The sequence below is a fragment of the Elephas maximus genome, chromosome 4, assembly GCF_024166365.1.
Source record: "Elephas maximus indicus isolate mEleMax1 chromosome 4, mEleMax1 primary haplotype, whole genome shotgun sequence".
NCBI classification, from domain to species: Eukaryota; Metazoa; Chordata; class Mammalia; order Proboscidea; family Elephantidae; genus Elephas; species Elephas maximus.
In genome coordinates this window covers 160,969,677-160,985,214 of record NC_064822.1, presented here as the reverse complement: position 1 = coordinate 160,985,214, position 15,538 = coordinate 160,969,677, and the positions used below count along the sequence as shown (strand labels likewise).

Sequence of the window (15,538 nt, the reverse complement as noted above, 5' to 3'; positions counted from 1 at the left end):
CTTGCTAACAGATTAAATGTGGAATGTGAAGAGTCATCAAAGATGACTCTTAGTTTTATAGCTCGTACAAATGGAAGGATGGTGGTATCACTTATTTAGATGGGGAAAAATCAGGTTTAGAGCTGAAAATAAAGAGTTCCATCTTAGACTTGTTTGGTTTGAAATGCCCATTAGACCTCAAGTAGAGATGGCAAGTGGTCAGTGGAATATACAAGTCTGCAGCACAAAAGAACAGAGGTCAAGGCTAGAGACTTATATTGGGGAGTCACAGGCAAATAGATGGTACATTGGTTTGCTATTGTCACATAGTAAGCCATTCCCAACACTTAGTGGCATAAAACAACATTAATTTATTTTTGCTCACATCTACGGATTGTCTGGGATTCAATCTAGACATCTCTACTTCTATCTGCAGGTTTCTGGGTCAGCTAGGGCAGCTCTACTCTCAGGGGTGGATTAACCAACAAGCAAGGTATGCACAGACTTACAGTAAGCAAAGTATGTGTGGGCTTAATTGTATTTAATGTGGTGAAAACAGGTGATACTGTGCACTATAGATTAGTAAATAAGCACAAGTAAGCCCACGTGTACTTTGCTTACTGGGTAATCTGTTCCTGTCTATATATCTCTCATCCTCCTGGGACCAACAAGTCAGGAAAGCAATGGTAATGGCAGAGGCTTGAGAAGGCAAATGGAAACATGCAAACCCTTAAGAAAGATCCAGGCTCATGACACACCTTCACTTTCATCAATACGTCATTACCCAAAGCAAGGCACATATTCTAACCCCAAGTCAAGGTGTGGAGAAGTACAATCTGCCTAGGATGATATCCTAGATGCGAGAGGTAGGGGGACATGAAATTAGGACCAACAATGTAGCCTACCACAGACGAGATCACCTGGAGTAGGAATGTAGGTAGAAAAATTAACTGAGCCTGGGACAAATATCTGGGGTACTTTAGAATTTACCAGTCAGCTAGAAGAGGAAAAACCATCAAAGGTTTAGAAGGACATCAAGAGCAATTAGAGAGAAATAAAGAGAACATGAGAAAAATAAGAAAAAAACAATATTTCAAGAAGGAGACTGAAGTGTTGCTGAGAGGTTAAATAAAATATGAACAGAGAAGTGGCTGCTGTAACTGGAAATATGGACCATCAATCCAGGTTTTCTGTGATAGGACAATAGGATAGGTGAGAAGGTGAGACCTCACCCTCTCATCCTGGGTTATCAGAAAGCAGGAAAGCAAATTATGTTCGGACAGTAAAACACCACTCTGTCCAGAATAATGGGATTAGGAAGGTAAGCAGTTGATTATAAGGTTGGAAAGGTAGTTTAAAGTCAGATTTAAATCTTTTTTTTTTTTTTAAATAACTTGCTAAGAAGTTGGAACTTGATTCTTTAAGCAACAGGGGGTCATCCAAAGTTTTTCAAACAGGAAGTGACATATACCAAGGTTTTTTTAGAAAGAAAAATCTAACTGCAATATTAGCTGGATCTGAGAGAGAATAAATTGGTGACAAAGAGGCCAATTATTCTGGTCTTGTTAGTCAGACTTCTTGACCAGATCCTGACCTCTCCAGAAAGCCTTTAGGTTCTCTTACAGTAAGTTCCTGATGCTTGTTGCTGTTGACATTTTTCTTTCCTGATTCCTCCTTGTCTGAATGACCTTAGTTGATTTATGATAACTTTCTAATCAAAATCCACCCTCCATCTCAGCACTCATTCATTTAGGAGAAGTGGAAATACCCCCCTTTCCCTTTGTGTTATGTAAGAAACACCTCCCCTAATGGGCTACACAAAGTAGTGTGGGAACCACAGCCTGTTAGGCCAGGTTCACAGTTTCAGGCTCCTGACTTGCCCACCCACCCCTCAAACCCTCTGCTTTTCTGCCCCCAGCCCCATCCCTGTCCATTCTCCCAGATTACTCACAACACACTAAAAGTTCATGGAGTTCAGAACATAGTGATAGCCTTGACATGCTGGTATAGGTACTATTCTTTCACTAGTCCTCCTAACTTCAGGCTTGACATCTGAGTGACCTTTCACCTTGTGTGTGCTGATCCTAACTAAAGTCCCACTTGGACCCTCTAGTGACTCTGAGTAGCGGGTCAAGGGGAGTAGAAGCATGCGAAGAAATGACCCTGAAAAGCAGCCACTATGTCCGCTATGTGAATCAGTCTGCACTGCTTTCCAAGAAGCCTTAAAGGCAAATACACTGACAAATATCTCAAATAATGAAATATTACTGTTTAGTATTACATAGTAATTTGGCTTGGAGACTTTTTCTTACAGTCTCATTCCTGGGCTTCCAACAGATCTATGGAAAGATGAACAGGTGTTGTTTCTACAACATGTAGATTACTTGAAAGGAGCTATAATTTAAAATGAGAAATTGTTATTAAACATGAACTACGATTTTCCTTGTTGATTGTACAGGGCTGTGATGTTTTTCCATAACACATACATCTTCGGTTGCTATGCATGGTATTTTCCTGATGTCTGCTAGCCAAATATTCTTCAACTGACTGGTCCTTGTGGGAAATGGAGAAAATCATACAACTAGAAAGTTGGAAATAATGCCAGTATTCAAATCACAAAGACAACGTGGAAACAAATATTCTGCTGTCATCCTGGTGTACGCTGTTAACAAATGACTTAATTTGGCAAAATTGGCAACTGCTTAATCCTTTCAGGCCTTTATCACTTCCAAAAACCAAACCAAACCCAGTGCCATCGAGTCGATTCTGACTCATAGCGACCCTATAGGACAGAGTAGAATTGCCCCACAGAGTTTCCAAGGAGCACTTGGTGGATTCGAACTGCCGACCCTTTGGTTAGTAGCCATAGCACTTAACCACTACACCACCAGGGTTTCCCATGATCACTTAAATAGTGAAAAATTGTTTCCCTGACCTCCTTGGTACCTCAGCTGGTTGTGTTGCTCACTGGGAAATCTTTTCTAGTGTAAAGGGACACATGAACTCTCTTGGACTCCATCAGGAGAGTTCTAGTTGCATTTCCTTGTCACAGATTCTTTTTGTGATTTATGCCTTTGCCTTCACTCTTTGCTCTGGAAATAAGACAAAAAGTAACTACGATACCCACTCAGAGTTGCTTTATACTACCATTACATTAGGCACCCTCAGAAACAGCATTAATTCTGGTCTCTGCTCTCAGACTATTGCATTATTTCATTTCTTCAGAGTAAATGATACCCAGACTAGGTTACTAATGCTCCATGCTGCTCCTTTCATCCATGGCTCCCCCTAGTCACAAAGCTCTTATATACTCTGGCATTCCTTGTTGCTTCATAGTTAACATTTCTTACGGTTACGATGCAATGCCTTTGTCAAAGGGTTTCTCCATGAGTCTCCACATTGTTTGCATAGATTATATCTCATAGGTCTTTCCAAAAAAAAAAAAACTTTTTGAATTTAACTTGTTTAAGATCCTAGAATATTATAGGTAGGAAGCTAGCTAAACAAAGACACCCCAGTTACACTGAAAGCTGTCACTTCTTTCCTTTGGCTCTCTAAGGCAGGGTATAGGCCCACTGACACTCCATTAGCCTCATGTCCTTGACTGAGTTTTTGTCCTGTCATCCATGATCCCCATCTCTACTACCACCCCCAGATGAAACTGGGACACATAAGCAAAAAAAATTAGCCTGTATATTTCTTTGTTCTCCCAACGTATACCTATGTATTCCCCCAGGTTGTATCGCTAAAGGAATAGAGTCCAGGACTAGAGCCTATGTAAGAGTCAAGTCACTTAAAATATTTATTGAGCACCTTCTTTATGCTCAATACCAAGGAGTACTTGGCATACAGCTATTATCACTAGTCCCAACAAGCTTCCCTGAAAAAGTGATTACATCACATGCTTTTCACAGTCTCATTACATTCTGGTAGCTCTACTGCAATACTGGATAACTGCATACTGTTGAATGGAGCAAGTCTGGGCCACAGATGAATCAAAGGAAGACCGAGTACAGCTGATGCCTTCATCCCTCCTCTGTTCTCCACTCATCACAAAGCTCAGGGTAAAGAGTACCTTTATGTTATGGTCATTATTTTGTACTTCCCTCCTTGTTTCATTACCTCATGTCTGTTGCTTAGACTGTAAACACAGAACAAATGCCAAGATATTGAGCAAAGACACCAGGAAACCCAGCTCCATATACTAGACTCACCTTTGTTCTTTTGGCCTTATGTTATGTTTGTTTAAAGACGGCAAGAAAAAGGTGCCACATAGCTCAGTGCTCATTTGCTTCCTGCTCTGTTAGGTATTAAACCGCAGAAACCTAGTCTCCCTTACTATAGCCAACTGATTAGAACACTCACCTCCAACTTAATGCCCCAGGAGAGTTCACCTCTTCTTTCTTCTCTGCTCTTCTCTTCTCAAGGTCCTGTGAGCTAAACACCATGATATAATAAGTAAGAAGCATATGTTGCAGAGATTTGTCTTCTTTATTGTTCTGTTCTTAGGAAAAAAAAAAAAGAATAGTTGATTATCTCAACCTGCACATAACTTGTGGGACAAAAAGATTCCTGTCAAATAATCCTCTCTTGATGAATTCCCTTGACTATCGTAAAGTAAGACATGGCCTTCAAGCATTAATACCCAGACAATAAAACAATTGTGTGTTATTTAATTAGCTTATTGTTTTGTTAATGTACATTCCTGTGGTTACACCACTTTCCACACAAACCTGAGAAAATACTACATGGGATTTAGAATTTTTCACCAGCATGTCCATATTTTTGTTTCATAGTTTTTTACTTTTATTTTTTACCTCCTAGGCAGAATCTCTTAATGTTTCGAGGTTATCTCATAACAATAGTTAATTTGTTAAGTCCTAGAAAATTATAACAACAATAAGCCTTTGTGCAAACTTTTGGCATACTGGATATTTCCAGCTAAAAAAAAAAAAAACCTGACAGATCCAGCTGAGACCATTGTCATTTTTGTACCATCTAATCCCCATTATGAAGAGATTTTTATCAAATTGGGTAGTGATCATCTGGCAGTATAAGCAATACTAGAAAAGCCAATTCAATAAATCGGAGGGGTTATTCCATGTCATCTACATGCCCAAACAAGAGAAATAGCATATTGGTTTTAATAAATCCTCAGTTTCCAGCCAAAGGCCTTTCAGAGCTCTTGCAGTTCTCTGGAATTATTAAAAAAAAAAAAAAAAAATCTTTATGGAACTAAAAGGGAAACTTCTGATTTACTATAAAAAGGAGATTTGAATTGGGCAACTTGCTCATTATGCTGTGTAATTACCTAATACACATTATCACCTAACAATTATTATCTCCATTTTACATACGTGGAAACAAAACCCAAAGAGTTAAGGAACTTGGTCATAGTAGCTAGGAAATGATGGATCCAGAAGCAAAATTTCCCTCATGTCCACATTATTAAACATGATATCAGAGGATGTTGCTGACCTTTATCAGCGATTCCTTCTTAGTCCCAGAGGTTGCCTAGTCTAGGCAAGATGTATGTAACCAGGTGACTTAGATCACTGTGCTGATGAGGCCAAGAGTCATGTGTTGATTCAACAAGTATCAGTGAGCAACTTCTATGTGCCAGGCACTGTTCTAGGTGTTAGGGATAGAGCAGTGAATAAAACAAAGTTCCTGCCCTCAATGAGCTTGTATTCTACTGAGGGGCAATAGACAATAAACAAATAAATACATAATATTGTCGAATAGTGATAAGTGCTATGGAGAAAAATAAACGTAAAGAGAAAACCTCAGTAGAGGTGCTATTTTATATAGGTGACCAGGGACGTTCTCCATGATAAGAAGACTTCTGAGTAAAGACTGAAGAGAACGAGGGGAGGGAGGGCAAAGTGAACTGTTACCTGGGGAAAGGACATTCCAGGCAGAGGGAATAGCAAGTGAAGGGCCTAAGCTCCCTACATCTTCTGGAAAGCACTTAAGAGGCCAGTGTGGCTGGAGCAGAGTAAGAGAAGGGGGAAGTTGAAAGAAATGAGGTGGAATGGAGTAGTGGGGAGGGGAAGTGAGCATGAAGGGCACTGTAGATTCTGCAAAGATTTCGTAGCCCCTGGAAGGTTTTTCAGCAGAAAACGAGGAGTGACATACTCTGACTTAAGTTTTAAGAGACTCTCTATTAGCCAGTTTACTTGGCTGCTGACTAGTCAACAAGGCCACAACCTGCAAACAGAATGAGAGGTAGGATAGTAGTGCATGAAGTGTGGGCTTTAGAATTAGATCTATATTCAAATCTCAGCCTCCATCACCTCTTGCAGGGGCAGATTATCCAACAAGCAAGGTAAGTGCGGGTTTATTTGTGCTTACTCACTAATCTGTAGTGAACAATTTTACATGGGTTTTGCCACACAAAATCAAAGTGAAACTCGTGTGAAATTGTTAACTTCAAATTAGTAAATAAGCAGAAGTGAGCTGTTGCTTACCTTGCTTACTGAGTCATCTGCCCTGTCAGGGACCATAAACATGAAGAGGCTTTGATTCTGTAGGAAGGCCCTGTGGGGCTGGGAAAGAGACAGATGCCCGCTATACCTAGAAGCAGACTCTTTGATGTGGTGAAAAAATGTGAAATTGTTCACTACAGATTAGTAAGTAAACCCGTGCTTTCCTTGCTTATTGGATGATCCATCCCTGCCTGCTAGCTCTATTAACTTTGCACTGGTTATTTAACCTCTCTGAATCTTTCCTCCTGCAAAAGAAGAATAGTAAAACTACCTTACAGAGTTATTTGTTAAATTAGGTATTGTAAAGCACCTGAAATATAGTAATTAACACTAAAAAAAAGTGATTAATTGTTGAATTTAATTTTATCATTAAAATTAAAAGTAACATAGAGAAGACTTGAATTGGAAAATATTTCTTCTGTGTTACTGAATAATAACAATAACAAATTATTAGTGGGCAAAAAAAAGTATGTGTTCTTTCTCTTTTTTAAAAAACTATTTTGAGAAATTTTCAAACACACGAAATTAAAGCAGATGATCTAATGAATAGCTTCGATAATTAGCATTTTCCAATCTTATTTTTCTGAACTATTTTAAAGCAAATCTCAAATATATTATCATTACATCTATAAATATTTCAGTTTGTATCCCTAACAGATAGGAAATTTTTTTAACATAACCCAAATACAATGATCATATCTAACAAAACCAACAATAATCTCTTAATATCATCTAGTACTCAGTCCACATTCAAATTTCTCAATTGTCTCAAAAGCATCTTTTTACAATTGCTTTATTCAAATTAGAATCTCAACCAGGTCCATAGATCGCAGTTGGCTTTTATCTACAACACTTTACTCTTTTTTTTTTTTCCATGCCTCTTATTTTTGAAGAACTACCATTTGAAGTATGTGCTCTACTAATGGCTAATCAGTAATGTTCCCTCCATATGCAGAAGTCATTGAATCTACATACTGTACTACAGAAAGCTCCAAGTGCTCTTGGAGAGGAAGGAGTGAGAAAAATGTTTTCTACTTCTGAAGAGTGGAGATTAACTCAAGCCCGGTGAGAATGTGCCACTTAATATGGTGAAGAAACAGCCAAGAGCAAATTTAGACTTTTTAACATGGGTATAACTATCATGGAAATGGGCCATAAGACCTGAGGTATTTCTTCCAGTCCTAGAATTCTCTGGAACTTAACATTAGATATGTATTTAGATAATCATCACAAAATAATGACTGATAGAATTTCCTGTTTTCTGTTAAAGAACAATCCAATAAACTTTTCCTGGCCTCGTGAAAAGGGGGTAGGTTAGTTATTACTATGGAAGTCCTATATTTCCCTTAAAACTGACATCTTAATTGGGTTGGTTTAGCTAAATTCAACTCTGGAGTCATAGCTAGAGCTAGTTGACATTCATCAATTCTTGCAGGTAATTCTTAGCAGAAGACCCAAAAGAATTAAAGGGATACCAATAAATCCTGAGTAAGAATGAATACTTGAGATGAAAGAAAAGAAAACCAAGTAGCTCCTTTCGACTTTATACCATAGCATTTTGTTGCAATAAGTGACTTCTGGAAGCAAGTCAAAAATTCAGATTAGATATTGGTTCCCATATGCTTTTTTAACTACCAAGTACATAATTCCATTGTAGACCTTAATAAAAGACCAAAAGCAGAGATTAGGTGTTTATATTCATTGCAAATTATTGTGGACTTGGGGATCCTTTTGAAATGACCATGAGTCAACATGGGGTCGTGATGGAAAAAGAAAGCATCATCTCCCACTCATAACTAATTCTGTCTCTGGTAATCAGAGAAACACAAGAGGCAGCCAAGTATGGACTGGCAGCTCCAACTAGCTTGTTTTGTTACTTTGTCTCTCACTCAATAGTCAATCCTCCTTTGGTATTCATTACAGTTTGACTTAGCAGTAGGCCCACTGTGTTCTGAGTATAATAATTCTTCATCAAAACGTGATGCCAGGAGCCTGCTTAACACTGACTTCCACTTTTAATTAAGATGGATAAATCAGAAGCTGTTGGCAAATAAATCATAGATGGAAATCAGCAGTCTATAGGGCACAAGACAGGATAGTAGAGAGAATAGGGAGTGATGGGTGAAGAAAATAGACGGGAAAAAGAACAGTTTTTTTTATTATTGCTGTTGTTTTGTTTTTCAATACCCTAAATATCTAATGAAAAAGAAAACAGAAGGGAAGAAAAGTGAAGGAAAAGAAATTATAGTGATAGCTTTGGGTTCAAATCATGTCTGTAAAGTTGACCAAAGCATACAGAGGATTAGGGAGGAGAACTTCAAGCCTCCTTCATGCTGGGCTGATTGTGGGGAACAGCAGAGAGGTCAAGGGCAGTTCAGTAGGTACTTCATCAGTACTGACTGAGTACAGAGGAGCAAGAGAGACAGTGTCTTGGATAAGGCTTTCCTGCACAAGCCAAGGCCTGGGCTGTTCCTTGGACTTGGTGTTTTGGATGTGGGGAAGGCATGGCCAACTTCCATAGGGAAGCACTACAAGAGGAGGGAGGGCCTATCACATGGATGAAGATAAAAAGATACAAATCTCACTTAAGAAGGAAAGAGAAAGTATCTAAAGATAGAGGGAGTGGGAGTGGGCCAGAGTTCTCTGTTCAACAGTACATCTCTTCATCCCTATATTTTTTCTAACTCTGGTAATGAAGTTTCTGACAATGAAGCACATGCTAAAGGCATTGCACACTGTATGATGGTTCCTACTTTTGTTCAGCGCCCTGAATTACCATCTACATTTTTTTAAATAATGGTCTATGTCTTTTAAGACCCAGATTAATAAAAATCATCAAAATTTTTTAATTCATCAATTTTAAATTTCAAAGAATTTTGAAGAAGGGATTTTGGTTAGATTTGACAAAGATGCTAGTTTACAATAAGTTGCTTATTATAAACACTAACTAGACAATAGATAAGTAGTAACTTTGGTGAAGGGTAAAACAGTACACAATACTGAGGAAGTCACCACAATATGGCCAAGGCAAAGCCATAGAAGCCTCATGTTGTTGCTGTTGTCAGGTGCCATCAAGTCAGTTCTAACTCATAGTGACCCTATGCACAACAGAACAAAACACTGCCCAGTTCTGTGACATCCTCACAATCATTGTTGTGTCTGAGCCCATTCCATTGCTGCAGCCACTGTGTCAATCCATCTCTTTGAGGATCTTCCTCTTTTTCCTGATTCTCTACTTTACCAAGCATGATGTCCTTCTCCAGGGACTGGTCACTCCTGATAACATGTCCAAAGTATGTGAGACATAGTCTCACCATCGTTGCTTCTAAGAAGCACTCTGGCTGTACTTCTTCCAAGACAAACTTGTTGTTCTTTTGGAAGTCCATGCTCTATTCAATATTTTTCACAAACACAATAATTCAAAGGCATTAATTCTTCTTCTGTCTTCCTTATTCCCTGTCCAGCTTTCACATGAATATGAGGCTATTGAAAACACCATGGCCTGAGTCAGGTGCACCTTAGTCTTCAAGATGACGTCTTTGCTTTTTAGACACATCCAGACTCCCTGAGGGACAGAATTACTGGGCTGAGGGCTGACGACCATGGTCTCAGGGGACATCTAACTCAATTGGCATAACATAGTTTATAAAGAGGATGTTCTATATCCGACTGTGGTGAGTGGTGTCTGGGGTCTTAAAAGCAGACACCTAAGATACATCTACTGGTCCCATCCTGGTTGAAGCAAAGGAGAATGAAGAAAACCAAAGACACAAAGGACAGACTAGTCCAAAGTACTAATGGAACACAACTACCGCAGCCTCCGCCAGATTGAGCCCTGAACAACTAGATGGTGCCCGGCTACCACCACCAAATACTCTGACAGGGGTCACAATAGAGGGTCCCAGACAGAGTGGGAGAAAAATGTAGAACAAAATTCAAATTCACAAAGAAAAGACCACACTTGCTGGTCTGACAGAAACTGGAGAAACCCCAAAAGTAGGGCCCCCAGACACCCTTTTAGCTCAGTACTGAAGTCAATCCCAAGGTTCACCCTTCAACCAAAGATTAGACAGGTGAATAGGGCAAACAATAACATACATGAGGAACGTGCATCGTAGTTCAATCATGTATACAAGACTAAATGGGCACACTAGCTCAAAAGCAAAGATGAGAAGGCAGGAACGGACAGGAAAACTGGACGAATGGAAACAAGGAACCCAGGGTGGAGAAGGGGAGAGTGTTGACACACCACAGGGTTGGCAACCAATGTCACAAAACAAATTTGTGTATTAACTGTTTAATGAGAAACTAATTTGCTCTGTAAACTTTCACCTAAAGCGCAATAAAAAGAAAGAAAAACTGGCAACTGATAAAGGCTATTCCTTAAAAGAAGGCGTATACTAATCCTGTTTCTCTAAACTAGAATCAATAAGACCCGTGGAAAACACAAGGAGACAGATTTGAACTCAATACAAGGAAGAATTTTTTTAACAGTTTATCTGCCCAATAAGGAAACATACCACCCCCTGAAGAGGTAAGAAGCATAACACTGGAAATAGTCAAGACTGGATGATTTCCTATCAGGGAAGCTGCATATGAGTAGTTTCCAACCTTTTCAGGTTATAAGGACCCATTTTAACATAAAAATTTTTGAGGACCTCCTCGGGTTATTATCTGTGCTTAGTATTTATTAAGAAATCATGATGATAAAGTATGAATTTATAAAGTAATGCTTTTGAAATCAATTTGTATTTTATTTATTACAACAGAATGTACATATACTTAGAAAATCATACTCATTATTTCCCTTATTCATTTCCTAAATGCCTAATCAAGACTTGAAGCGCTTACTGATGAAGATTAAAGACTACTTCACTATGGATTACACCTCAACATAAAGAAAACAAAAATCCTCACAACTGGACCAATAAGCAACATCATAATAAATGGAGAAAAGATTGAAATTGTCAAGGATTTCATTTGACTTGGATCCACAATCAATGCCCATGGAAGCAGCAGCCAGGAAATCAAAAGACGCATTGCATTGGGCGAATTTGCTGCAAAAGGGCTCTTTAAAGTGTTAAAAAGCAAAGATGTCACTTTAAGGACTAAGGTGCACCTGACCCAAGCCATGATGTTGCCAATCGCCTTATATGTATGTGAAAGCTGGACAATGAATAAGGAAGACCAAAGAAGAATTGATGCCTTTGAATTATGGTATTGGCAAAGAATATTGAATATACCATGTATTGCCAGAAGAACGAACAAATCTGTCTTGGAAGAAGTACAGCCAGAATGCTCCTTAAAAGCAAGGATGGCAAGATTTCGTCCACATATTTTAGACATGTTATCAGGAGGGACTAGTCCCTGGAGAAGGACATCATGCCTGGTAAAGTAGAGGGTCAGCGAAAAAGAGGAAGACCCTCAACAAGATGGACTGACACAATGGCTGCAACAATGGGCTCAAGCATAATGATTCTAAGGATGGTGCGGGATTGGGCAGTGTTTGTTTTTCTTGTACATAGGGTCACTATGAGTCAGAATCAACTTGATGGCACCTAACAACAACAAATGCCTAGTATGTACCAGGCACTGAGGTAGGCATTGAAGATACAAAGGTGAATAAAAACAAATTTGGTATGTGACTTCATAGAGCACATATATATGCAAGACCTGTTATTTATTGAGGCTCTAGAAATGCTTGTTGCACGTGTAGATTGGAGAACTCTGTATCTAATCCAGGTTGCTCAGGAGCCCTCAGGTTGAGAACTACCGTTGTAAAACAATCTCCTCCTTCTTTAACCATCAAAACTCTACTGTATTGTGTTATATATATCTTTGCAACAATAAAAAAGAAGAAAAAAACTCTACTGTATTATAAAAAGAGCCCTGGTGGCACAATGGTTAAGTGCAATCAAGGGCTAACCGAAAGGTTGGGAGTTCCAACCTACCCAACCATTTCACAGAAGAAAGAGCTGGCAATCTGCTCCCATAAAGATTACAGCCTAGAAAACCCTATGGGGCGGTTCTACTCTGTCACATGGGATTACTATAAGTCAAAAATTGACTTGACAGCACCTAGCAAAAACTAACATGCATTATAAACAAACAAAAAACAGGTCAGAATAATACTGGCTACACTTTTTTTACACATAATGTGGGCGCCCTCATGGCAAAATGGTCCAGGAGCTTGGCTGCTAACCAAAAGGTCAGCAGTTCGAATCCACCAGTGCAGTGCAGTTGATTACTTTTGGGTGGCCTTCCTAGCCATGGTCTTGTAACTCCCACCAAGTGACTGGGCAGGACTGTGTGATAGGGTAATTGTGGTCTACCAAGGGGATTGGTCAGTTTTGCCTTAAAAGAGAGCCAATTCCAGAGCAGAGAGGAGGAGCCTACCACCAAGAAAGAAGAACAGCCAGGAGCCAACATGTCTTTTGGACCTGGGATCCCTGCACTGAGAAGCTCTTGGACCCAGGAAACAGAGAGTGAGCTGTAATCTTTAAGATGGTGTGAAGCGGTGGCAGGAGAGACCTGGCAGCAGGAGGCAGCGTGGTGGGCTTCTCAGAGAGAGAAAGCTGAGTGCTTTGGGCAGAGGCTTAGGGCCAAGGAGGGTCATGCCTGTGAGTATAGCTGAGAAGAGGCTGCCCTGATGGAAGAACTGTATCCTTGAGTGTTCCTGAGCCTGAACTGTAACCTGTTACTTCCCTAATAAACCCCATAATCATAAGTATTGTCTGTGAGTTCTTTGTGGCCATCGCAATGAATTATCAAACCCAGCAGAAAAGTAAAGAGTGCTGTGGGAGGGACAGTTGGTGTCAGAATTGGTAAAGATGGCAGAAAGAGGAGGCAAATCTGACCTCTGTCTCATGGGAATCAGCCTTGGGCTATTGGTCTCAGTTCTCCTTCCCCGTTGTGAAGTTAGAGGAGGTCAGACACTACCTCAATGCCATTTTTTATAACCAGCCACCCCTTGGAAACCCGATGGAGCAGTTCTACTCTGTCATATAGGGGTCACTATGAGTCAGAATTGACTTGATGGTGATGGGTTTGGTTTTTTGGTTTACAGGCAATGTAATAAGGTGTGAAAAAAGTTTGTCCCATGTTGACTTGGTCAGAAGAAGGAATATTTAGGATTTTTTTCATGATAACCCAAAATACCCTTAACTGGAATATGAAAATGGTTAATATGTGTTGATTTATCATTCTAAGTGTGGACTTTTGCTACTATTGTACAAAAAGAAAAGGGAAAAAGAAAGCACACTTTTCAAATTTCTTAGGAAGAAGTATCTCTGGGCATCTAAAATAGAACTGTGAATCACTAGTTTAAAATAAAGAGGTTTTGCTTTAATATCACCCACAATTTTGGTGTTGTAAAAGAATAGTCAGACAGTTAACAATTTACCTGATATTTTGGGTGTCTGCCAAGATGCCTGCTGATTTTATTCCAAAATGTGTCCTGCCAGGGGTGACAAATGAGAGGGATTCCTTTGCTTTGCATCTGTATTCAATATATGCTCTTTTAGGAAAGGAGTCAGGGGCAAAGGAGAGTCTTCTATATTCAGCTAAACTATCTGGCAACAGAGAGTGTCTGAACAACCAGATATATTTTCTCTCCACTTGGTCCCCAGCTGAGATGGTTGCAATCCTTTCCTACCTGGAGCGCTGCAGGGGGTACAGCAAGTAGAGACATTACTGCACATTTGCATTTAAAGAATTAATAAAAATTCCTCATTTGCCTGAAAGCTCCATGAAGTTTATAACCTTGACGCTTTATAACCCCCTGCATTGGTTTCTCTCCTGGTTTGACCAAACAAACCAACATAAATCTGTATTTTAAAGTATGCAATTAGTAATGTGCTACTGGACCGCGTAATGGAACTATGCAGCTCCCTGGCTACAGGATTTCACAAAAGGGAAACAAACAATACAGAACAATGAAAAGCATTCCCTGGGCTATGTTAACCTTTAGGTCACCCATATTAATGACGTCTGTGCCATGTGAATATTTTTTACTGCAAGCAAACAATCTATTGAGGACAAAAAGGTCAAAATTGCCTTTCTTTGGGTTGATGTAAAAGAACTTCTTTTTATTTATTCCTAACTGGCAAATGACATTATTGATGCTTGCCGGGGTTATTGTCAAGGTTCAGTCTGTAAATTTATCTTAGGGTGCTCCGGGATCCATCCCTACAGCAGTACCTGAGCTCAGTCCACCTCTAAGGACTTGTGCTCTACTTGGAACAACATCGAGTCGATTTCAACCCACTGCCATAGAGTCGATTCCAACTCATAGCAACCCTATAGGACAAAGTAGAACTGCCCCATAGGGTTTCCAAGGCTGTAAATCTTTATGGAAGCCAATTGCCACATTTTTCTCCCTCGGAGCAACTGGTGGGTTCAAACCCCCGACTTTTCTGTTACCAGCCCAGTGCTTTAACCACTAGACCACCAGGTCTCCTTGGAGCAACAAAGAAAGAGGTAACTAGGGCTGGTGCCAAGACCATGAGACCCCTGAGAAACGGTCATGCCAGGACAAAGTGTTGGGTTATACAACCAACCGCCTGCAGTACAGGAGGAGTTCTGGGAAATGGGTACTTGCGGAAAATTCAAGAACATTCCCAGAGCCAACAGAGAGAGGGGGAAACTGGCCCTGAGCCTGCCACTGAAAAAGACAGACTGCAGGACACAGATTAGAACCCCCACAGGCCTGCCTTTCCGTGTAACCTTAAAAAAGGAATTTCTCTGAAGGTAAGTGGAATCCTAAGCCACTGGGGCCATTCAGGCTTTAGCAGAGACCCAAGCGCCCTCTAGAGGCGATACTGAGCTTTCCAGTCACTGGGCTGCTTGAGAATGTCTGTGGAGGGGAGGGGATAACCAAGGGACAGAATCCAGGGAAAGTTTCCAAGATCACGGGCACTGAGCTGCCAAAGTAGCCTTTGTTGATAAGAACGGTTACCGGAGAGCAGGAGTGTCAGGCTCTGTCTTTTCCTCTTTGTCACGCTTGAAGGAAACTGAAATCAGTCTTTACTGGCTACTTAACATCTGGGAGTGGAGGAGGATGGAATAAACGG

General features: G+C 40.0%; 1 long non-coding RNA gene across 9 annotated transcripts in view; it reads right to left on the bottom strand.

Moving 5' to 3' along the window:
• The window catches only part of LOC126075894 (uncharacterized), a 197,029-nt gene that overhangs the window by 82,060 nt on the left and 99,431 nt on the right, over positions 1 to 15,538 (bottom strand). For all 9 annotated transcript variants that reach the window (XR_007517316.1, XR_007517318.1, XR_007517319.1 and 6 more), the window contains one exon: positions 4,345 to 4,416. This is a non-coding gene — a long non-coding RNA (uncharacterized LOC126075894). The remainder of the gene's footprint in view (positions 1 to 4,344; positions 4,417 to 15,538) is intronic.